Raw genomic sequence first — 25691 nt, 5'->3', positions numbered from 1 at the left:
TGGTTAAAAAAACGATTAATTTATAGATATATTTCACAGGATGAATTGGTAAAAAAAAACCATTAATTTTTTTTTTAACATTAAAGTTTAGAAGAAATTTTACGTTACAAAAAAAAATTTGCTATGTTACTTTTTATACCATTTATGTCAAATGCTTCTACTATTATTTTTGAAGATATTTTTTTGGTTACAATTTGTTTGACTAATTTAAACTTTAATGCTAAATTTCGGTTACTATTTGTTTATACCATATATGTTTACTATCTACATTATTAGTTTGGAAGAAATTTCGGTTACAGAATTATTTGCCATGAAGCAACTTTAATGTCAGATCTTTGTTACTATTTCAACACAAAAACTTTAATGGTAAATTTTGGTTACTATTTTTTTGAAAGGAAAATTTTGGTTACTATTTGTTTATACCATATGTTTACTATCTACATTATTAGTTTGGAAGAATTTTCGGTTACAGAATTATTTGCCATGAAGCAACTTTAATGTCAAATCTTGGTTACTATTTCAACGCAAAATGTCGATTACAAAAGTAATGTTCGATCACTACCAATTTATTTTTCTGAACCGTTTGATCACCCTTCGCAACTAATATGCAAGGATTCTTTGAAAAAAAAATCAATATGCAAGGGAAATACTTAATAAAAACAAAATATTATTTAATTTGATTTATTTGAACGTTAATATATCATATTTTATGTTTATGAAACAGTAATAAAAAATTGGATACTTTATTTTAGTCTATTTAGTTTTTTTCAAATGCAATCATTTAATAAAAAAAATATATTATTAGTTTTTTTCAAATGCAATCATTTAATAAAAAAAAATATTATATTTTGCTTAATAGCTAATATATGAGCTCAAATTTGATTGGTTAAGTTACATGTTGTTGTTTTACGTAATTATCCTCTAAAAGCTATTATAAATTAGACCCTTTGGCCAACACATTCTTCACACCACAACTCCTGCTTTGCAGTTGTCTTTCATATTCCTTTCTTTTTCATTACGTAATCTTCGTATCTCTCTGTTCAGCTGAAATGGCACCAAAGATCGACTTGATTTCTGATATATCCCCTTCCAAAGAAAACTGAAATATCATGGTTCGAGTCGTTAGCCTTTGGTTTGTGAGGGATATGAAAAAGGATAAACTTCCTTACTCCTTGGAAATGGTTCTAATGGACAATAAGGTAGTTTGATTCCATTTGTTTTTAGTTTTTATCTTTCTTTTTTTTATCAATAATTTTTTGTTGTTTTTTTTGTCAAAACAATAATTTTTTTGTTAAGGTCGTGTGTAACTGTATCAAGGACTTCAGTTTTTTATAAAGCAAAGAGCGATTATTGTGATTTTTTTTAGAGTATGCGATTATTGTCAAAACAATAATTTTTTGTTAAATTGATTCTTTTTTTTTATTCACAGGATGAAAAAATACGATCCTATACTATAATTTAGGAGCAATTGAAAACTTATTCACAGGATGAAAATTTATATTTTTTTTGATCCCACGTTAGAAGCAACATAAATATCTATTTTTTCGTCCTGTACTATATACGTTCACCGTCCTATACTGAAATTTTTCACCGTCCTATACTAATCCAAACAAAAATACGATCGGTTCAGTTTTTTTTTTTTTATATATATCAAAGATCGACTATATCAATAATTTTAGAAATTGTATCAATAAATTTTTGTTTGGGTCCTTGAAATTTTATTTGTTTATATACAATTGATTGTTTATATTTTTTTGTCCGGCTGTTTTTATTTTTCGTTCTTCTTTTATTTTATCCCTAATTGTATTAGGTCAATATTCGTAATTGTATTGTTCTCTAAATTAATCATATAACTTATTTATATTATAAAATGTTTTGTTATCTAATTTAAAGTTTTTTATTTTATTGGGTGACCGAATCAATGCGTCTGTTAGACGTACTCTCATATACAAGTATGAGAAGGAGCTGAAGGAGGACCGTGTATTCTCTATTGGAAATTTTAGTGTTGCTTCTAATGTGGGTACAAAAATAAAACAATGTGATGATAAGTTTGTCTGACATCTACGTGATCGGTGATCCTCGCGAAATCTTTCAATCTGAATATGATACTGATTACTTGATAGGTAAGCTGACCAAAAATAGTATTATCAATTAAAGCAAATCTGGTCTTTTATGTAAAGGAATCATTTTTTTTAATCTTGGTTGATATTCTTTTCAGATGTTATGGGTATGCTGAAAGCTGTCGGTGTTGAGAAGTCATATACTCGCAATATGGATCTCAATCGAAGATGATTCCTATTGAGTTGGATTACGATGGGTACACCATCCTTTTATATTTTACTATTTAGGGAAATGCTAACAAGTGCCCTAAGGGCACTTGATAAGAAACTTAAAGTAGTAACTTTATCTTGGAAATTGTGCATTCAACTTATTGAAATAGTAAAAAGCAACTTTTTCTACATGAAATTTCACAATTATTTCCTTTTTTGATTCCTTAACCATTGCCCTAAGGGCATTGGTTAGCAAAACCCTACTATTTAAAATGTGTTTAAAAAGTTTTTCACGTATATTTGTGTAACTCACGTTATATTTTATTTTATTTTTTAAAAAATTGTTGTATTAGGTTTCGTTTCAAGTTCACCCTCTTTGGTCCTTATGTTGATGAGTTGAAAGCTTTTCTTGCATCTGGTGAAACCGATAATGTTGTTGTTGCTGTCCTCTTAACCAAGATCAAGATCTTTCAGGGTATAATTACTTTGTGTGCATGTCACCATTTCTTTGTTGTTGGCTTTGTAAACATCTAACGAGCTATTTTTTTCTCAATTATCGAGGTCAGGCGACGATACGAAATACCATCAATGCAACAAAGGTGTTGTTCAATCCAACTTTCAGTGCTGCTCTTCTATTAAAGAAGAGGTAATTGAACGAGGTTATGGTTTTTTGTATTCGCTAAATGACGTTGTGATGTTAAGGCGTATACGTTTAAACAAATATGGATTCAGTTATGCTAACAAAAAAAATTGTACAGCGAGTGAGAACTCTTTGTAATTTATCAAACTTTTATTTCGTTGAACTGATTTTGTTGAAATCACACCCACGCTGAGTTTTGAGCGCCTCATACACTGGAAAATAGAAATGTCATGGAAATGTCGTAAAATGTGGTATTGGAATGTTGCGTATGATTATCACTTTTTCATTTTTCAAGATCAAATTCCATGTCAATTGTGATAGGCCTGTCATGTATTCAGTGTGGTTGGATGCTGCGAAGCATTTCATGTATTTCTGCAAACACTACAACATTCACTTATCTAACTTATTTCGGTTCCTAACACTTTTTTTAACTAATAAGGGATACTTTATTTTAGGACATAAAAAAAATTGGAATTGGAGGTATTTAATTTGAATTAAAAACGTATCATTAAGGAATATTAAAAATATGATTTCAGTTGATTCTATTTAATGGTTTTGCTAAAATAAACGTTGAACCTTCCCTAAAAAAAATAAAATAAGCCTTAAACCAAAAAAAAAAAATCGGAACCTTCCCTCTAAAATCACAAAGACCATTAAACATGCATATTCATTGTACTTAAAAGTGAGATTTCCGTGTTATTTTCTTTGATTCAATTTGATTAAAAGTTATAATTTTATTAATGCATATTCAATGTACTTCCGTTTTTCTTTTTCTGTACTAAAATAAAAATTGAACAGTTTAATGAAATTTCTTCAACAAAAAAAAAATAGTTTAATGAAATAAAAATGTGAATAATATTTGTTTTATAACTATTAGTTTTTAAGATTATATTCTTTGTGATAAATTATAAATTTGATAATCTTTTTAATAAGTTAAGATTATATTTTTGTGAAATAAAAATGTGAATAATATTTTTTCTGTGTGAAGGAAACATGATTTTATTTGATCTAAATGTGAATGCATATTATTTAATGCCGTGAAATTTCATTAAACTAATACTCATATCATAACAGAGAAATTTCACTAAACTAATACTCATATCTTAATAGCTAAAACATGATTTTATTTAATGCCGTGAAATTTCCTATTTAGTTTTTTTCAAATGCAATCATTAAAAAAAATTATATTTTGCTTAATAGGTAAGATATGAGTTCAAATTTGATTGGTTAAGTTACATGTTGTTGTTTTACATAAATTAGACCCTTTGGCCAACACATTCTTCACACCACAACTCCTGTTTTGTAGCTATTATAAATTTTGATTATATAAAGCTTTTATTTTTATATCTTTTATTGTTTTTTAGTTTAGACAGGGAGACAAAGTGATTAGAAATTGTGACGCACAAGAAGTCGTTTATGAGGAAGAAGAGTCATATGATGGAGCATTGCAAAAGACATTGATAATGAGGCGTTTGAATATAGTGTATAAGAAATAGTGCACTATTTCTTTAATTTTTTTTTTTTTCAAATACAAGAATGACAGAGAAACTGAAGATTGTATTTATTATATTGGAAAATTTAGTGATGCGTGTCGTGAGTGCCCCTTTTTCTTCATGATTTGTAATTATTAATTTATTGTATATCACACGTACATGAATAATACAAATATATTAATCCTGTAACAAAAAAAACAAATATATTAATCCATGTGTATGAATTTAGATTTTTTTTCACGAGTTTTTATCAACACCATTAACATGCCTTTTTTCTTAAAAACTATTTTAACAACTTCTCACCCTCGGTAACACTTTTCACGTAAGAAATTCTGAGGTGAACTCTCACATAATAATTAATAGTTATAAACAACCAATATTTCTTTAAAAAAAAGTTATATACAACCAATCAAATAAATACAAGTAATAAAGTAATAAAAATAAAATTATTTAATAAAATATATTAATGCGATATTTTCCTCTGTAACCAAAAAAAATATTAATGCGATACAAAATTCCTAAACAAGTCATTGAATTGTAATATTTTGAACAAACATTAATTTTTATGAGAATATTATCCTTAATGAATAATGATGTCTTCAAATAAGTCATTTTATTATAAGATTTCAAATAATAATTAGCTTTAATGAGAAGATTATCCTTAATGACAAATTTTAATAATAATTGTTATGTATAATGTATTTGATTTTTTATGAATAAATTGATTAATTTGTTAACTAACTTTTTTTGTAAAAAAATGAAATATTTATGAATAAAAATACTTTGATCTTTTTTAAAAAAATTTAAACCTAAAGACATTTTTAAAATAATTCTATTAACCTTTTTTGGAAAATCGGTAAATTTCATTTTATCACAAGTTGATTTAATTTGGTGATATGTCTTTGATGTGTCTTTCTACCACTAGACTAAACTTTTACAAATTTATTACATTAATCTATTATTTGCTAATTTTAATTTTAATTTTTTTATGATACTTCATCTTACTCTTATGAGTGTGTGTGTGTCAAATTTTATCAACTTCTGATAAAATGAAATGAAAAGGGTTTCCAATTTTTTTTAATACTACTTATTAGTTTAATCTATTTTTGTATCAAACCTATTAATCTATTGTTCCTTTATATTATTAACATTAAAAGAGTTTTCTAAAATTTATTTTGGATATGTAAATATTGATCCAAATTATATTGCATTAAATTTGATTGGATTTTTTTTCTTCAAAAGATTCATCCAAGTCAAAGTTAACCGTGTTTGATTTTATATTTGGATCTTATGATATTTTGCCTCAAAAATATTTCGAATTAGACTTCAAACAAACCTAACATTGTGATGTCAAAATATAGACTAGGACGGTCAACAACGGAGCTCTCAAATTTGGGTGCTTAATTGGATCCAACAAGTACATTTGTAGAATTGTATATGTATTAATGTGCAAGATATATATGCATTAATTCTAATATTTATCCTTTTTTACGGTCAATAATCTTTAAATAAGCATAAAAAAATCCTATTTCTTTTTTCAAAAATAAACACATACTTTGATAATCCTATTTGAAAATATTCATTGAGACAAATCAAACAACATCTTACATGCTAACATTTGTATTTATATATTAGTTAAAAAATGTGGTCAAAGTAAGTTATGTGAATAATGTATATTGTAAAATTGTGAAATGTATTTTGAAACGGTTGAAGTATTAATGAATTCTTGAAACTTTGACATGCTGCAATCAAGGATATCTTAAAAATTCAAGGTATTCTTTAAGTCATTTAAGAATATATAGCAAGTTTTCTGTTTTCCATAGTCAATCACCAATGAATAACTTTTAAACCATCATAAATCCTATTTTATTTTAAAAAATAAAACTCATGAATTAAAAATTAATTGCATTAAAGGTAATCAAATTGTAGAAAATTTGAAATGCTTCAATCAAGACAATCACAAAAAACAAATTCAAGGAATATTTTAAATCACTCAATAATGAATATGTATGTCTTCTTAAAAAAAACAGCCGTGCTATATCCAGCAAAAATAATTTCGCAAAGATATCACGAGCGTATTACTTTTAACATGTACTAGCCTACCCCTAAAAAAATCATGTGATGGCTTTCAATTTTTTTGTGCAAACTAACATTCAGCTGTTTAAGTTATTTTTTTATTTTGGATTTAATTTGTATACATCTACGATATAATTTTTTGGGTTAAATATGTTTTTTAGTCCCTATAAAATTACAAACTTTCAAGTTTAATATTTACAAAAAATTTATTCATTTTTAGTCTCTGTTTGAATTTTATAGGGACAATTTTGGAGGACTACAAGTGTCCATTTTTTGTAAAAAGTTTTCAAAATAAGGATTATTTTTACAAACTACAATATTATAAAGGTCTAAAATTACCGCTAAAATTTTGTAGAGACTAAAAACATATTTACCTCAAAAAAGTTTTACACATGCATGCTATCAAATCATTATATGATGTCACATTTTTAAATAAGCTCCTAAAATATCTTAAAATATATTTATTTGTAAAAAAATAATAAAAGATATTCTTTAGGATTCTTATAAAATATCATAACATTACATTGAATAATTGGATATACCCATATCTTATAATTGGAGCTCCTAAAAAAATTACATGATGGGTACATATATTGTAAAAGTCGTGGAGTAATAAACCGCTTTGACACACTAAACCAAAACGCTGCATTTAAAGAAAAAACTTGCCTCTATTGCCAGTCGTGAACATTTCGTGGAATATGTGTCGCGATATCAAGCATTTTCCAAAAAAAAAAAATGAATATGTATGTCTCATTTTCTTATTTCTATTTAATCTTGACCCTCATCCTGTTCTTCAATTCATGTTTCTACTATTCTTGGTAAACAATAGATCATTGAACAATCATTAAAAAAAATCAAACCAAGCAAGTTCTCGGAATCAATCAAAGTATGAAATACAAATTTTGGGACAAATAACTTATTTGATATTATGTGGTTGCTAATTTAAAATTCAACGGAAAAAAATTATGGTCAACCTTCAATTTTAAATGAAAGTTAAAAATAAGATAACTAATTAGTTGTGGAAATTTCTACTATACTTATAAATGATTATTATAGTTTTTTATTTACAGGAATTTCGATTTTTATTGTTTTTATTATAGATTTTTTTATTATAGAAATCATTAAAAAAATATTGATTTCTATAATCCTAATGTGCATTAAATCATAATTAAAAAAGATATTTTATCAAAAGATAAAGAATGACAATTGGATATTTAAATGTTTGAGTTTTAATAAGGAAAATAATACATAATAAAAGAGAGTACAACAAGTAGTCTAACTCATATTATACCATGCAAACCATCTCCTTCTCCTGAAAAATAAAATAACAATATACCTATTTTTTGTCCTAAAAAATAATCTTTTTTAAGTAAAAGTGGGATGATCACTTTCAACATCTCATTGTTTTTTAATGAACTGAAGAGAGTTTCATCGATGAGGGAAATAAAATCAATCAATAGTAAATGACCACTAACATAGAAAATACAATCATTTAATTCCTTCGTCGTTTGTAAGAAAAATCATTCAATAAAAAAAAATTAAGCAAACATAAGTTTATGATCATCATGGGTATAAAAAAAAGTTAATTATGGATGATGATACCTATTTAAAAAGAAATTAAGAAAACATGATTCAGCATCCACGCCTACAGGTGTTCACGGGATGAGTCGGTTTTCATTGTAATCTATTACCCGATGCAATCAAGTTTCATTAGGTTTGATCAATAAATAATTACACGTAACTTTAAAAAAAAAAATCTTAAAAATATATATATAATTAAAGGACATTCTTTATTATAAAAATTTGAAGACTTGGACTAGATTCTACTAATTAAAATTTGAACACTTGAATTTAATTAAAACACTTTGAATCTCTATGACATGGACCGAGTATATAATAGTGTGAACACTGGGTCAATGCGTAGAAAAAACGCGTTGTATAGCTCAAATACAATGTTAAATGAGCAAGGATGGATACATCGCTGCGTGAATGCAGTAAAAAATAAGCAAAGGTCTCCACATCTTTGTGAACGAGTGTGGGTAAAGAAGTTAGTTAATAAGAGTATGATCCATTTTAGAACATGGAATAAAGGTACCTTTACTTGAACATATATGGAAATAGTTGACGCTATGACTAAAATGAAGATTAATTTGATGTGCCAACAAAAAACTATGTGGGTAGGTGAAAATGCGAAAGAATTAGATAGTTCAAGATTTAAGCATTGATAAACTGTAAAAGTTAGATCGAGAAATGGTGTGAACATTATTGTGGATAAGGAATTGCAAAAGGATATTGTGGATGTAAAGAGGATGTGAGATTTGATTGTATCCCACAAATTTTTAGTTTAATAAGACATCTTTATTTTTTTTAAAGGAAATAAGACATCTTTAATGTTATGAGTATTTACTCACCTTAGATAGGTTTGGAAGAATATTCTAAAGTTAAATTTTGGAAGGATTTGAAAGGTTTTTGAGCCTCAGTGCATATGATTGTGTAGAAATTAATGGGTTTAGGGGTGTTCGCGGTCCAGTTTGGATAGGTTTTGAGGGAAAAAGTCAACCGATCCAAAATAAAAAACATGTGCATCCGATCCGATCCGATCCAAATATATGCGGTTTAATTTGGATCGGTTTTTGGACATCCAAAGTGCAACATGTATTTTTTTTATTAATATTAATATTACACATACACATTAAAATAATAGGTTTGATACAAAATATAACACAAATGTATTTAAAAAGTTAACATTATACAATGAAAATGATTGATTATATTTAAAATAGATGAAGTAGTAGTAATATAAATTAAATTAATGCAGTATATAATACTAATAAACTAATAAATATGTATTAAAATCTACTTTTGCGGTTTGGTTCGGTTTTGAAAAGGTGATTCGAAATCCGATTAGATCATAGCGATTTTTTCAAAACAACATCCAAATACATCCAAAAATATTCGGTTTTTTGTGATTTTCAGTTTTTTTGGATCTGTTTGCGGTTTTATTTTAGATTGGTTTGGATTTGAACACCCCTAGATATACCACAAGGAGAAAATGATTTTCTAGGAGGGGATCTAAATGGGCATGTAAGGAGTGTTTGATAAGTTTTAAAGGCGTGAATGATGGTATAGCCTCGGGGTCATAAATGCATAGGGTAAATCTATCCTAGATTTTTTGTTGTCTTTTATTCTTACTCTAGGAAAATAAAAAGGAAATTTATTACATACAAGAGTGAGATTTCATTTTCTCAAATAAATTTATTTCTTATTAGGAATTATGGCAGAAATATTTGTTTGAATTTAAAGTTTTACATGGAGAGAGTGTGACTATCCAACATATAGTATTGGTTATGAATGTAAGGGTTAAGTTAAGAGCGGAGATGAGAGGCCATGATTGGGATACAAGGATCAAGTGGTGACATTTAAAAGATCAAAACCAAAGTGCTTTCCTACAAAAGATTTTGAAGGTAGGTTGTGTGAAGCTACATAGAAGCGAAAATGATACATGGAACAAGATGACATATGAAATTAAAAAAGTAGCAAAAGAGACACTAGAAGAATTAATAGGTTTTGGACCTAGCTAGGAGTAAAGAATCTTGGTGGAACCAAAGAGTTCAAATTAAAGTGAGAATCAAAACAGTACTTCACTAATAAAAAATAGGGATAAGGGTGATACATTTGAAGAATATTACACATTAAGAAATTTTGCACATTCCAACCTTGATGCCAAGGTTGATCTCGAGGGGTGTGTTTTTTAGGATATAGTAAAGGCTGATTAGAGTAGTTTAAGTAGTTAAGAGATACTTTTTTTAGGCTATAGTAAAGAAAAAACTAAGAGTTACTAACTCTACGATACCATTCAACATTTTCTACATTTTTTAGGCTGATATGTTTAAATATAAAGGATTCTTATATAAAGCTAATATTTTTTCTTTCTCTTCAACATGCACACATATGCATGCAAAGGTGTTAATATTAATTTAGTGACTTTACATTTAATATGTAGATCTGCGTATCCGTGATGATGACTTGAAGAACCTTTGTTTGATTGAAATTGAAATGCTGCTTCAGGAAAACGGACAGTCTCTTACTGACTTCAAATCTATGCCTGGGCCAAACGCAGCAGACATGCCAACTTTCACAAACAAGCTTATCGTTGATGAGCTAAATTACAACAAAGATGAACTGGAAAAGACACACGCTGATATGTTACTGATGCTGATTGATGAACAAAGATGTATGCATGACAAGATCATGGAGTTCGTTGGTTCTGACGCCGATGGTTTCTTTTTCTTATATGGTTACGGTGGTACTGGAAAAACCTTTATATGAAAAGCATTGTCGGCTGCTGTTAGATTGAAGGGGTTAGTTGTATTGAATGATGCATCCAGCGGTATAACGGCTCTTCTATTACCAGGTGGAAGAACCGCACACTCGACGCTGACAATCCCTATTGAGATTAATGAGGCATCATCACTTACGATGGAAAAGGATAGTCCTAGGGCAGAACTGGTGCGTGTTGCAAAGTTGATAATTTGGGATGAGGCTCCAATGATGCACCGATGGTGTTTTGAAGCAGTTGACCGATCATTGCTTGATATCATGTCCAAGAATGATCCCCTAAACGCACTTAAACCTTTTGGTGGAATGACAGTAGTTTTAGGTGGTGATTTCAGGCAGATATTGCCTGTTGTTCGAGGAGGAACGAGGCCAGATATTGTTGATGCCTCAGTCAATTCGTCAAAGTTATGGGCTTATTGCAATGTGTTGAGGCTTACTGTTAATATGAGATTGGGTGCATCTTTGGTACCTACTGAGCAGGAAGAAATTGTTAATTTTGGCAAGTGGATACTCTCAATTGGAGACGGCAACGACGCTTCAGATGAGAATGGTGAAATGAAGGTAGAAATTCCTGAAGATTTGTTGATATCGGACACAACAAGTCCGTTGATGACCAACTATTTTTCCAATAAAGGGGAATACTCGCACCAACTCTTGATTCAGTTGAGCATGTTAACGAATATATGATGTCGCTGATTCCAGGTGAAGAGAAAGAGTATTTAAGCTCTAATTCTGTTTGTCGATCGGGTGAAAATTCTGATGTCCAAAGCGAGTGGTTCACAACGGAATTTCTTAATGGTATTAAGAGCTCTGGAATTCCAAATCACCGGTTGATACTAAAGGTGGGATGTCCAGTTATGCTGATGAGAAACATCGATCAGGCCAATGGACTGTGTAATGGTACGAGGCTGACAGTTACACATCTAGGGAAGAGCGCGATAGTTGCTACCGTAATTACATGAAAAAGGGCAGGTACCAGGGTATTCATTCCCAGGATGAATCTTATTCTGAGTGATCCAGGACTACCCTTCAAATTCAGGCGCAGGCAATTTCCATTGACGCTTTGTTTTGCAATGACAATAAATAAAAGTCAGGGTCAATCTTTATCTCGAGTCGGGGGTTATCTTCCTAAGCCCGTGTTCACGCATGGACAACTTTATGTCGCTGTCTCTCGAGTTAATTCTAGAAAAGGTTTGAAGCTGCTCATCCTGGATGAAGATAATAATGTTTGCAAGGAGACCACAAATGTTGTGTATCGTGAAGTTTTTCAAAAAGTATGATCATTGGTTATGTTTTAGAATTGTTGTTGCTATAATTTAGAAAACTAAAGTTGTGTATTGTTTGGAAGTCATTTTATTTTTTAATTTCTTTGTAAGGCGTACTACTCATTACAGGACATGCAATTTCTATATAAGCAGATCCTCCTGCCATTAACTTTTAATTGATGCACTTTTCAGGTTTAACAACCCGCGAAACCTTTTTTTTACATCGTTGTTACCCTAAAATACAATATTTACATTAGACAATTGGTTTTGTAAAAATTAAATACAAATAACAATCGGCGTTTCTGTAGCCCAAACTATATTTATACACACCCGTAAAAAAGTTAACGTTTGCATTTACCGACTACGTGTATGCATGTGACACTGACTGTTATATAAAAAAATCTAATGTTTGCTAAGATTAAGAATGATCAACATCTTAAACTACAAATAATTAGTATAAGTATAACTCCAAATACTTTAATCGTTATGTGCAATGTTTAGATATTTCGAAATGTATACAAAATAAACAAAATTAAGATGATATTTTTTTCCATATCACATTTAAATTATAACCACTCATAAATTTAAGTTAAAATAATATAAAATCTATACATTTGATAAAAAAAAAGTTTTTTATTTTCCCGTGCTTGGCACGGGTCATTACACTAGTTTAAGATAATCAGGGCATAAATTTCATACAACTAACCAATAAAAATTTGTTACATTCTAAAAAGTCAGTTTTTTTGGGATAAACTCTAATTCAATTATTTCTCGATAAGCTCTACAAGGTCAATTAATAAATTTGTTGAATTTATCACTTCCAAGCCTAAAACTAATATCCTATATTTACAAGTTCAACAAATTTTCTAATGGCTCATTGATCAATTTTCTAATGATCCTAATCAATGTCCAACAAATGTAACTAATACATTTGTAAAAAACAAAGTGTAACTAGCTACCCTCCGTGTGTGATAACACACGAAATATATTTTATGTTTTATGGTCATTTGTTTTGCATGATTATTGAGTTTTCAATTAGGTTTATCTTCCGAGCATAACTAAATCCCTAAATATTGCAAGTTTATCACTTCAAAGCTAACTAATTTGATGTATTAACTTTTTTTTACTCTATTATTTTTTAAGCCTAACTAATTTCCTATGAGTATGTTGAAAATTTATTACATTCTAAAACCTGTTTTTATTTTCCGATAAGCTCTAAAAAGCCAATTAATTTTTTTTTTTGCTTTATCATTTAGAAGCCTAACTAATTCCTATGAGTGCAAAAGAAGTTTGAATTATTAACATGAGTATATATGATTTTTTTGTTAAAAGATTATATATGAAATTTTTGACTTTATAAACATGAGCACGTGAGATATTTGTGAGAAAAAATAAATAAAAAATTGTCACATTCTAAAAAGCCAGTTTTTTTCCCGATAAGCTCTACAAGGCCAATTAATTAATTTGTTGGGTTTATCACTTCCAAGCCTAAAATTAATATCCTATATTTACAACTATATTAAAACTAATGTTCAACAAATTTGCCAATGGCTCATGGATCAATTTTCTAATGACCCTAATTAATGTCCAACAAATGTAACTTATACATTTGTAAAAAACAAAGTGTAACTAGCTACCATCTGCGTGTGAAAATACGCGAAATACATTGTATTGTTTTAGGGTCATTTGTTTTTCATGATTATTGGATTTTCAAAATAGTCATGAGTGGTGCATGACTATTGTTTTGCATGATTATGTGATAACACAACTATATCTATAACTTATGTGATAACACAACTATATCTATAACGGGTGTGGTGCAAACATTGAATGATGTTTTGCATATAAAATAAAAAGTTAATTAATAGAAACACTACATTCATGTTTATATTTTAAAAATAGTCATGAGTTTTCATTTTTTTTGAGAAATAAGTTTTCAAAATTTTATCATATCGACTTTCTCATATATATGTATAAAAATTTGTTTATGCACATATAAGTACCTAAAATCTGCAACGGGCGCGGTACAAACATTGAACAGTGTTTTGCATATAAAATAAAAAGTTATTTAATAGAAAAACTATGTTAATTTTGATTTTGAAAATAGTCATGAATAAATTAGTTATGCTTGGAAGTGCTAAATCTACAAAATGACGATATAGAGGCTCTGAAGTGATAAATATACAGAACGACAATATAGAAAATTAGTTAGGCTTGGAAGTAATAAATCCGAAAAATGACGATACATAGAAAATAAGTTCGGCTAGGAAGATAAAGAAAAATATATATAATAATTTTTTAAAGATGAATAAATTAAATTTTTATTTTGTGAAATGACGATTGAACCCATATAATTAAGAAGGTTATGAGTTTTATCGAGGATAATTATGAAATTTACTGGAGTAAGATTTTCTTATTTTCTTATTATAGTAGTAGTAGTAGTAGATTAGTAGTAAAAGTAGATATTTAAATTTGTTGTGTGGAATTGAAAAGATAGTCGTCCGTAATTATCATGATAATATATTGGCTTTTAAAAAGGATAATTATGAAATTTTCTTGGATTTCAATTTTTATATATTAATCTTTTTTAAAGAATTTTCTTTATGGATTGTTATTAGATTAAAAAAACAAATAAGATTTTAAAATTAAGAATATTTCGAAGACTTAATAATTTTGCATTCAAAAAATAAATATGCGTGGAAAATTGTTATATGCGTGTTTCATAATATTTGTTTTTATGTAATTTTTTAAAAAACAAATTTATTGATTTGATAGTTATCCGGGAAAATTTGTTAGACTTGTGATGATCATTATCCGTAATTTTTTTAACAATTTAATTAATTTCATATTTATCTGTGGAAATTTGTTACAATTGTGATGACCATTATCCATAATTAATTTGTTTTTTGAAAAACAATTAAATTAAATTTTGCAAAATGAATGCACATAAAATCAAAGAGATCACGAGTTTTAAAGAGGACGATTGTGAAATTTTGTTGCACTTCAGCTTTTATATATTGTTAGTAGATTAGGTATTGACCTATCAAAGAGACTACCTTCATCTTTTTGGGATGAATTCCTCTTATTTCTTCTCTATTTATTTTGTTTACCTGTAAAGGTTATTTTAGAGTTGACAGAATGTGTCCCTATGTTGCAGATATTATGATGAGACAGATGACTGAACTTGTCCCCGAGGGGTGTGAGTTCGTTTTTGTGGCCGACTCCTTTCGTAGTGCAGGATTAATTGAAGGCGCGGCTGAACAAATCAGACACAGCAAAAGACTGATAGTCAGAACGGAGCAGCCTGTCTCTATAGAAGAAATCCCATCTTCCAGAGATTTAGGCATTTTAGTGTCTTCATGTCAAAGTGATGAGATGGCGCTAGAGCTGTCAAAATGGGCCGAGCCGTACGGGCCGGCCCGAAAGCCCGAATAAAATGTAGGGCATGGGCCGAATAATTGCAACCCGAATTTTTTCAGGGCTTTTTAGCCCGGCCCAAAAAACCCAGCAGCCCATTAGGGCTGGCCCGTTAGGGCTCCGGGCGGCTCGCAAGCCCGTCAAAAAATACAATTTTCTTTTTGTCTTTGTGTGTGTATATGAAAATACAATTTTTATCCATACACATTTTAACAAAAATTGTAATGATGTGATCACATTAGTATGAACCTCCCTACATCAACTTAAGATACCCAAATCAGCAAATAAAAGTTTTAACCAATGCACTGCTGCATCAATGTAAGTTATATACAAATTCAGCAAGTACAAACAAAAACAATCTGTGAATGAAAATAGTACTATTGCATTCAAAAAGGTTTCAGAACACCGGTCATGTATTTCAGTACTTTTTTTTTTGAATAAAAACTGCATTCTTACTTTTTTTTTTTTTTTTTGAGCAAAGGTAAAGTTAAGTCATTTCATTCAAAATTAATGGGTACAAAGTAGTTGGCACAACATTAAAAATATGGGGGCTAGAGTTAGATAAGGAAGCTCTAGCGATACTATGAGCAACCTTATTTGCTTGCCTCCTTATATACGACACTACAAAGTCGGTTCTATTAATTAAGAGACTTTTACATTGAGATATGAGATCACCAAATTCATTTTGAGGAATGTTGGTGGTGGCAAGAGCATCAGATATAGCTTTGCAGTCAGTTTCGAAACAAACAGCTTGCATTCCGTTTGATATGGCCACTTTGATAGCTTCCAATAAGCCTATGGTTTCGGCTTCTAGAATAGTGGTGGAGGAGTAATAATAATCTGATTTGCCAAGCATAAATAGTCCGGAAGAGTCTCTAAAGCACATACCGTACCCCTTAATAGAATCATTGTTGAAAGAAGCCGCGTCCACATTACATTTTATAATGCCCACCGGTGGTTTGCTCCATTTGGGAGGGTGTTCCGCATTGTGTGCAGGTGACTTTGCTCTTTGCATGCAACTCCATTCGTTGAGGGTGTCCTTTGCTCGGGTGACGATGAAGGACGAGGTGTGATCTATGGCTTCCCAAAGTTTAGAGTTGCGGTTTTTCCACAAGCTCCATAAAACCATCGCTGTCAAGGATTGTTGATGCGAAGACAACCTGTTCAACAAATCAAAAAGCATAGTGGTAAAATTATCAGCAGTAGGGAGCAGTTCCTGGATAATGTTGTGGATGCCAATTTGTTCCCAGCAATTTACTGCCTTTGAGCACACAAAGAAGACATGCATATGTGTTTCCGCCAATAGGTCACAACATACACAAGATTCTTCGCAAAGGATGCCTCGGGTGAGAAGGTTTACTCTAGTAGGCAAGCATTGGTGAGCCAATCGCCACATAAAAGAGCGAATCCGGGGTGGAATTTTGATGTTCCAAATAGAATTCCAGCATACATTGTTCCGAACAGGGGCAGCAGCAAGTAATAAATTTGAACATGTACGGTATGCAGATTTGACAGAATAAGCTCCGTCCACCGTTGCCTTCCAGACCCGGACATCAGTTCTTGTGCGAGCAAACAACGGAATTGATAAAATGGTAGCAGCATCTGTGGCGTTAAAAAGCGAGTGCACAAGAGTATTATTCCAAGAATTTAGACCGGGATTCAACAAAGCATTAACCGAAAGGTCTTCATAGTGAGGGGGTGGTGGTGTAGATGGTTTGAGTGAAGGGAGGTTGCGGATCCACGGCATGCTCCACACATTAATATTAGATCCATCTCCAATCTTCCATCTATAGCCCAATGAAAGTAAGGATTGAGTACTCCATAGACTCCTCCAAGTATAGCTTGGATTATGGCCAAGATTGGCATCCAAGAAATCCCTTCGTGGGAAATATTTAGCTTTGAGAACCCGAGTGAGTAAGGAGGTGGAGTCGGATAAGAGTTTCCAACCTTGCTTGCCGAGCATAGATAGATTGAAAGCTTCTAAGTTTCGGAAGCCGAGTCCGCCTAGGCTTTTGTGAAGTGTGAGTCTATCCCACCGCATCCAATTGATACCGCGACGACCATTCTTTTTTGACCCCCAATAAAAAGAATTCATAATCCGCTCAATTTCATCACAAAGGGAGGTAGGAATGAGAAATGCTCCCATACAGTAAGAAGGTATAGCTTGAGCAACAGATTTGATCAAGATTTCTTTGCCGGCACGAGATAAGGATCGGGCACTCCAAGATTGACATTTTTTCCATATTCGATCCTTTAAATAAGAGAAGATGGCCTTCTTACTACGACCTACCATGGATGGTAATCCCAAGTATTTACCGCTGCCAATATTATTATGGACACCAAGAGTGGCGGTAATGTTGGAAATGATGTCTTGCGATGTATTAGCACTGAATGCTATGGCAGATTTGCTCAAATTAATCGCTTGACCTGAAGCATTTTCATAACTAGAAAGGACATCTTTAAGTTGCTGAGCTTCCTCAATAGTTGCTTTACAGAATAGAAAACTATCATCAGCAAAAAGGAGATGACTTATGGGCGGAGCTGTACGACAAATTCGGGCACCATGGAGTTTACCTCGCAGCTCATGATTCTTTATAATGGCGGACAATCCTTCAGCGCAAATAATGTATAAGTATGGGGAGAGAGGACAACCCTGTCTAAGACCTCTTGCTGGAGTTATGGGACCGATGCGGTCGCCATTGAGGATGACATGGTATTCAACGTTTGAGACACACATCATCATCCATGATATCCATTGAGGGGAGAAACCTAACTTGCATAAGATGGCTTGTAAGTAAGACCAGCTGACGCTGTCGAAAGCTTTTGAAATATCGAGTTTTAGAGCCACTTCACCTATCTTTCCTTTATGCTTACATTTCATGTAGTGGAGAATTTCAAAAGCAGTGAGAGCGTTGTCCATGATGGAACGGGAGGGGACAAAAGCAGCTTGCTCCAAGGAAATCCATTTGCTTATCAGCGGTCGAAGACGATTGGCCAGAACCTTTGATATTATTTTGTACAAGACATTGCATAGAGAAATAGGGCGAAGGTCCTTCATAGATTCTGGGTTATCTCCCTTTGGCGCAAGAACAATATGTGTTGCATTCAACTCGGGGGGAAAGGTGCCAGAGGTGAGCCATGAGGTAGCAACAGTAAATAATTCTCCTCCTATTTCCTTCCAAAATCGATGGTAGAAGGCGGGATTCAAGCCGTCTGGTCCCGGGGATTTATCGGGATGCATACTGAATATTGCGTCATGAAATTCTTGCTCAGTGAAAGGTTGCGTGAGAGTGTTATTATCATCGGAGGAAACCTTGTTCTGAATGCAAGAGATGATATCCTGATAGTCACCTTGCTTTGCTGCAAACATAGTAGTGAAATAGTTGCGCACTAATTGACAAAGATCGTCGTGGGATGTTAACCAATTCCCTGTTTCATCACGCAATTTTTTTATGGAATTTTTACGACGGCGGGCAGAAGCTGAGGCGTGAAAAAACTTACTGTTTGTATCTCCATCAGAGAGCCAAAAGACCTTTGATCGTTGTTTCCAGTAACTGTCCTCTTGAAGCAGCAGATTTGCAAGGTTTTGTTGCATATGTTGTATTTGTGGATCTGTTGCATCATCTGCTTCAGTTCTGAATTCTTCAATCTGGGAGCGTTGTTTATTTATTCGGCTCCTAAAATTTGGGGAGAAATTCCGACTCCAAGTTGTCATGTCATCAACGCAATATTGCAGCTTTGTGATGAGATTTGTTGAAGGGTATTGTGCCCAGTTTGTCTTCACCAATTCGACGAGGTCTGGTTCGAGGAGCCATGAATTATTAAATTTGAAACTATAGTGCGGTTGCCTCCATGGTATAGGGTCAAGTTGCAAGAGGAGAGGGGTATGGTCAGAGATTGGTGCGACTAGAGTCTGCAGGACAGCATTTGTAAATATATTTTGCCAAGAAGAGGAGACCAAGGCCCGATCAATTCGTGCCTCTTTTGATTGATCAGTTCCAATGCTTTTGAACCACGTAAATTGGTAGCCTAGGAGCGGTAAATCTAAGAGATTACAATCATTTACCGCATTTTGAAAGCCCCTTATAAGCCACAGAGGACGATCAGGACCCCCACGTTTATCAGCTGAAGATAAATGGTCGTTAAAGTCACCTATGACGCACCACGGATCATTTGATAGACTGCTCAGATGCCGAAGAAGATCCCAGGATTCCCGACGTCTTCCTGAGTCCGAGTATCCGTAGAAGGCAGTGAGCCTCCAATTGCCATTGATAGGATCCTGGATGTTCATATTGATAAAGTTTTGCGAATAGTTTAACAGAGAACAATTTATTGAGTTGCGCCATAAGATAGCAAGTCCGCCGCTTCGACCAATTCGATCAACAGAGAAGTGATTATCAAAACCAATCGTGTAGCATAAGTCTGAAATTTTATTACTATCAACCAGTGTTTCAATTAAGATTACAATATCCGGTTTATAGACACGGATTAGGTCTTTTATCGCAGGAACTGCCTTAACGTTTCCTAAGCCTCGGCAGTTCCAAGATATGATGCTCATTGCTCCCGGCAGGCCTGGGAGCCAGGCTCTGCCGATAAAAAATGCTTGGAAGTTTGGGTGATTTCCATGGGAGTGCTGTTACTGATGCTGTTGTTGTGCTGGATTCTTGCAGGTGACATGGCACTGTTGTTGCCCACGTCTGCACTTGGTGATTGCTGCTGACTCGTGACAGTAATTGGCTTTTCACTGTCATTAACCTCTCTTGACCGTTTTGCTTTTGTTGCAATGATGGCCACATTATTTTCTTCCAATAATTGCTCCTCATTATTCTGTTTTGCAACTGCTGAATTGATGCTTGTTGATGAGCGCATTAAATGCGGGTTGCGTAACAGATTCGCAAGAGTCGCAGACGTTGCAACTTTTGATTGGGTTGTTACTGTGCTGCTGTTACAATTCTGAACCGTAACCGAAACTGAAACTGCTGCTGCCACAGAATTGCCGCCGTCTCTTTGCTTACTGTACCCTCCGCCATTGGAACGGTTTTTCTCAACACGCAATTCTTGCCCCCATAATCTGATGCCGTCGTCTGAGTCAATTGAGTATAGCTTTTCACAGTAATCTTCTATGTGTCCAAGCATGCCACAGAAGTAACAAAAGTTGCCTAGACGTTCGTATTTGAATTTGATGACGCTTAATTCACCTCCTGGCCTCTTTATCTTTTTCATGCGCTTTAGAGGCTTTGTAACATCTAACAGAACCCGGATTCTCATGTAGGAGCGGAGATAGTTGGAGTTATTTTTTGCATCATACTCAATGAACTCACCTATGAAATTTGCAATGTCTTTCCCGACTTTCTCGGACATATAGCCTGCAGGGAGGTCATGGACCTGAATCCAAAAGGGAGCGGATTGGAGTGCGACTTGATTTGGAGCAGAGTTATTTGGAATGACATCTAGGATCAAGAGGTGATTATCAAAATACCATGGACCTTTTTTGAGGACTCTTTGCAGGTCTAGATGATGGAAGAATTGGAATGAGTATAAGCCTGGTTCGATTTCCTCAATTTTGACACCGCGGACCGGGTTCCAAAATGTTTCAATTTTCTGCATCATCATATAGGAACGGATGGGACGATTAGTGAGAAATCGACCTATAATTCGTAGGTTTGGATCAGCCAGTTGTGTTGGTGGTATATCAGGTTGGATTTCGAGCTCTTCCTCCTCATCACTCAATGAGAGTTGATTCATTGAGGCCATGGAAAATTGTGGATAACAGGTGAGGTGACGGGCAAGGGAAAGCTTCTCACAGGGAGAGAATGAGAGGAAAAAACTTACTTCTCACAGGTCAGGTTGCATTCTTACTTATGCATACTATTTTGTTTATTGTTTCTTATGCTTTGTGATGCTATTTATTTTAATAAAATTATTTTTTGATTTTTGAAAGGAAAAAAAAAAGATATGGGCCAGGGCCGGCCCGTTAGCCCGGGAGCCCGTGCAGGGCCTGGCTCGGGCCCCAATTTTCCAGCCCATATTCGAACCGGGCTTTTTAGCCCGGCCCTAAAAAGCCCGTTGCCCGACCGGGCCGGGCAGGGGCGGAGCTACAGCAAGCATTCTGTGGGCACATGCCTGCACTAAAATTTTCATTCTAGTTCTAGTATATATGGTATTGTGTTATGCCAACTAACTGCCGCCATTACTTGAGTATAAAAAAAATACCCATCGTATCAAAACTAGTCCAAATTCTTTTTCTTGAGTAATCTATTCTAATTACTTAATATCTAATAGATCAATTAATCATAATATATATTTCTTCCATCTTATAACGAGTGATTATTTGTAATAAAAATTTTGTTACAAATTGAATAATCTTTTCAATGCAATCTTAATTACTTCGTCTGTCTTAAAATGTCTAGTCTAGTTGAAGGTTTCAAATATGTCAGTCAATACACAATTTTGATCTTTAATAATTATAATTATCTATTAGCAAAAATTATAGAAAAAGTTAATATTTTAAAAATACTCATCGAGACAAATATAACCTCTTATATGCAAATATTTGTCTTTACATATATTAGTAGGAAAATAGAGTCAAAATATGTTATGTGAATATTGTATATATATCAAACAAGGCCGGTCATTTTAGGACCGAAGGAGTACTTTTTGTGATAGTACACTAATACTTGCATTGTTCTCAAGTCAATAACTTCCACTTTGTATTTATTATGAAAATTTTAATACATCAATACTTGATAAGAGTAATTTTTATAAAAGTATTGTTATTTCTCTTTCATTTGTATATTATGGTAAGGTGTTTATTTTACTTTCAGCTTAACAAATCTCAAATACCATGCACGTAGTTTTTTTTTTTTTGGTAAAATATTATTTTTAGCATTAAAGTATGTCAATATTGCCCCCACAATCTAAAATTTCTGGCTCCGCTACTAGGGCCGGGCCGCCCGTTTTGACAGCTCTAGATGGCGCAGTATGGAACCACTAAAGATAACTCCCGTTCACATTTGACAATGGCATTGTTGGCCGTGATTAGAGAGACAAATGACCAAGTTACTTATAAGGACTTGGTCAATAGAGTAAATGTGAAATTGTACAAACAGGATATACGTTCTCAAACTGCAGGACTATATTGCAGTCCATCACAAGCAGATAAATTATTTTTGAGCTGTTAATCACTGTCGTTGCTAGATAGGCAACTACATATCGCGGATTTAGTCATTTTACAGATATAACTTTTGTAACGGTTGGAGTTAGAGATGTGTTATTGACTTGTTAAAAATGTTATTCCCACAATATTCAATTGTACATATTTAAAATTATGACAACCCTTACAAATCTTTCAAAAAAAAAAATTTGTGTCAGCCCTCATTTTGTGTTTGAAATTAGAGAAGTCGTTTGAGTTTTTCTAAGAGAGATGAGAGAGAGAGAAGAGAGGAGGGAGAGGGAGAGGGAGAGGGAGAGAGAGAGAGAGAGAGAGAGAGAGAGAGAGAGAGAGAGAGATAAAAGGAGAGATAGAGAGACGAAGAGAGAAAGGAGAGAGGGGGGAGGGAGAAGAAAGAGATAGTAACTTTTAAATGAAAAACAATCCCAAGAAATCTCATCTTTTCATGAAAGACTTTTTCTTGTTAAAATTACACTACGAAATCCCACAAAATCCATCAAAATCCAATTTATTAAACAATCCTTCGAAATTTGAATGATTTTGAATACCATGAGACTTTTTTTAAGTGATGAAAAGTCTTGATTGAATACCTCAAGACTTTTTTAAAATGACAAAGAGTCTTGATTGAATACTACAAGACTTTTTTTAAGATGCAAAAAGTCTTGATTGAATACCACAAGACTTTTTCATAATTAAAAAGTCTTTTAAAATCCCTTAGAATCATAATCCAATACATCCCCCTAAATACATATTACTTTTTATGCTACACCAACCCCTACCCTCAACTATATTTATTTTGGCTTGCAGGTTTTGACAGGAAACTCATTATGTGATGTGTTTTTTACGGGACATAAGGCTCCTCCCTTATTTGATGATTTGTGGTTCTAATGTTACGTGAATCTGATGGTGGCGATGATGGCGGGAGGACTGTAGGAGGATGGTGGCTGTTCGGATAGAGATAAAAGATAGGAGCAAATTAACAAAAATACCCCTCAATTTTTCTTGAAATCTCAATTTTGCCATTAAACTTTACTGGAAATTACAAAATTATCCCTGGTGTCGTATTTGTGTCAATATTTTGTGTTTAGTTATCATTTCTCTTTCAACAAACGTGAAAAAAACCACACAAGTCTAGCCTTCTCTCTCTCACACACTCACGGTGGTGGCTCTCTTTCACCGGCCAACGTCCATCGACCACTGTTGCAGTCATCGCTCTTGCAACCACTGCATCTCTCTCTTTCCCTGACCTCTCTCATCGCACCTTCTCTTGTTGTGTTCTCTCGACCTCCTGAGCTCTCGCCGGCGATCTCTTTATCTCACTGTGTTCTTGCGATAGATCTGTTCTTCGACGACGGATCTGTGCGTTTCAGTTGACGGTGGTCGTAGAGGACATAACGGTGGTCGGCGAAGATGAATTTGAACAGTTTGCATATATGAACTATAGTTGGTGGGGAGGACGAATACGATGGTGATGACTGAAGACGGTGTGTGCTAAGAACGAAGGCGGTGGTTGGTGGCGAGGATGAAGGTTGTTACGTGAATCTGGTGGTGGCGAGGACTGTAGGAGGATGGTGGCTGTTCTGATAGAGAGAGAAAATAGAGGAACAAATTAACAAAAATACCCCTTAATTTTTCTTGAAATCTCAATTTTGCCATTAAACTTTACTGGAAATTATAAAATTATCCCTGGTGTCGTATTTGCTTATAACCAATTACATTAAATCGAATTATTTGAGCAATAAGTCTATTAAAAAATTACTTCAAAAAAAAAGTATCAAAAAATTAAATAATCATTGAGATGCTTTTTTGTGAAACTGCAGTACAGAGGTTTCTAAAAATACTTCTTACTTTTACTCACACAAAAATAAGCCAAATTTGTGCAACACAACATAATTGGCATATACAAGTATTGATGCGCACTCAGTTGCTGCTATTAAAGTTTGGTCCATGTAGATTGCCAAAGGCTGAGCAGGAGGTTTTTATGGTCAGGTTATTCTATTATTCCACTAGCCTACACATGTGATCATGAAGTGATTAAGCTTGTGGTTTTCTGTAATACAGTTTAGAAAGTTGCTTTTCTGGCCCCAGCGGTAGTTAACTACCGCTAAATTTCTATCATCACTGCTATTATTTTTCCCTTTTCCCCCAAACAAACATGAGAAATTTCACCACACTCTTTCTCTTTTGTCTCTCCACTTCAATCATTTTCTTCTCAACACCTTCAACCTCTGATTCTAATACCTTAACAACAACTCAATCCTTAGCATCAACGAAACCTTGTTCTCCCCAAAAGGAATTTTCCAACTCAGTTTCTTTTTCTACAACAATTTTTCTTGGTACTTGGGAATACGTTACAACATAGACCATGACAAAACAGTTGTTTGGGTTGCAAACAGAAACACCCCACTTCAAAATCCAACTGCTTTTCTCAAACTAACCGACACAGGAAACCTTATTATCATCAATGAATCCAACAAAACCATTTGGTCTTCAAATCAAACCAATAAAAATTCCACCTTAAACAAAAATCCAATTCTACAGCTTTTAGATTCTAGAAATTTTGTTGAAATTTGGCTGTAACAACAGAACCAAATGAAAATGACCCAACAGAGTTTCTATGGCAAAGTTTTGATTTTTCCAAGAGATACTTTGTTACCTGGTACGAAACTTGGTTGGAACATTGACACAAACGCAGAAACACACATAAGTTGAGTCAGCGGTAGTTAACTACCATTGGGGGTAATTTCGTCATTTCCATGTGTTATTAGGAAACTTTTAATGTCAAAAAAGCAATTTTCTACAGTTTATGGGGGTTATTAAGCCTGAAAACATGAGCTAATAAAGGGATGATATGACAATTCCTGGTGATAATTTCCTCTTACAAGTAGTATTTTAGAAATCAATTCTTTTGAGCATAACTATTTGCAGTCTCTTCAACTTGTTACAATCTTTTAAGAAAAAAGAAAATTGTCCTATAATTACAGTGAAGTAGTGCTCTCTAAAGCCTGTTCCATCTTTGTC

The 25691-nt window shown here is 32.9% G+C and overlaps 1 long non-coding RNA gene across 1 annotated transcript; it reads left to right on the top strand.

Annotated features, from left to right (window-relative positions):
• Window positions 1-2249: 2249 nt before the first annotated feature.
• On the top strand, window positions 2250-2973 carry LOC146943084 (uncharacterized). The gene is made up of 3 exons (XR_015033577.1): window positions 2250-2317; window positions 2624-2745; window positions 2837-2973. It is a non-coding gene; the product is annotated as an uncharacterized LOC146943084 (long non-coding RNA).
• Window positions 2974-25691: the final 22718 nt, after the last annotated feature.

This window comes from Medicago sativa, chromosome 3 (assembly GCF_051527215.1).
Source record: "Medicago sativa cultivar Bolivia chromosome 3, Bolivia_mono, whole genome shotgun sequence".
Taxonomy (NCBI): domain Eukaryota; kingdom Viridiplantae; phylum Streptophyta; class Magnoliopsida; order Fabales; family Fabaceae; genus Medicago; species Medicago sativa.
This window is presented reverse-complemented; position numbering and strand designations above follow the sequence as displayed.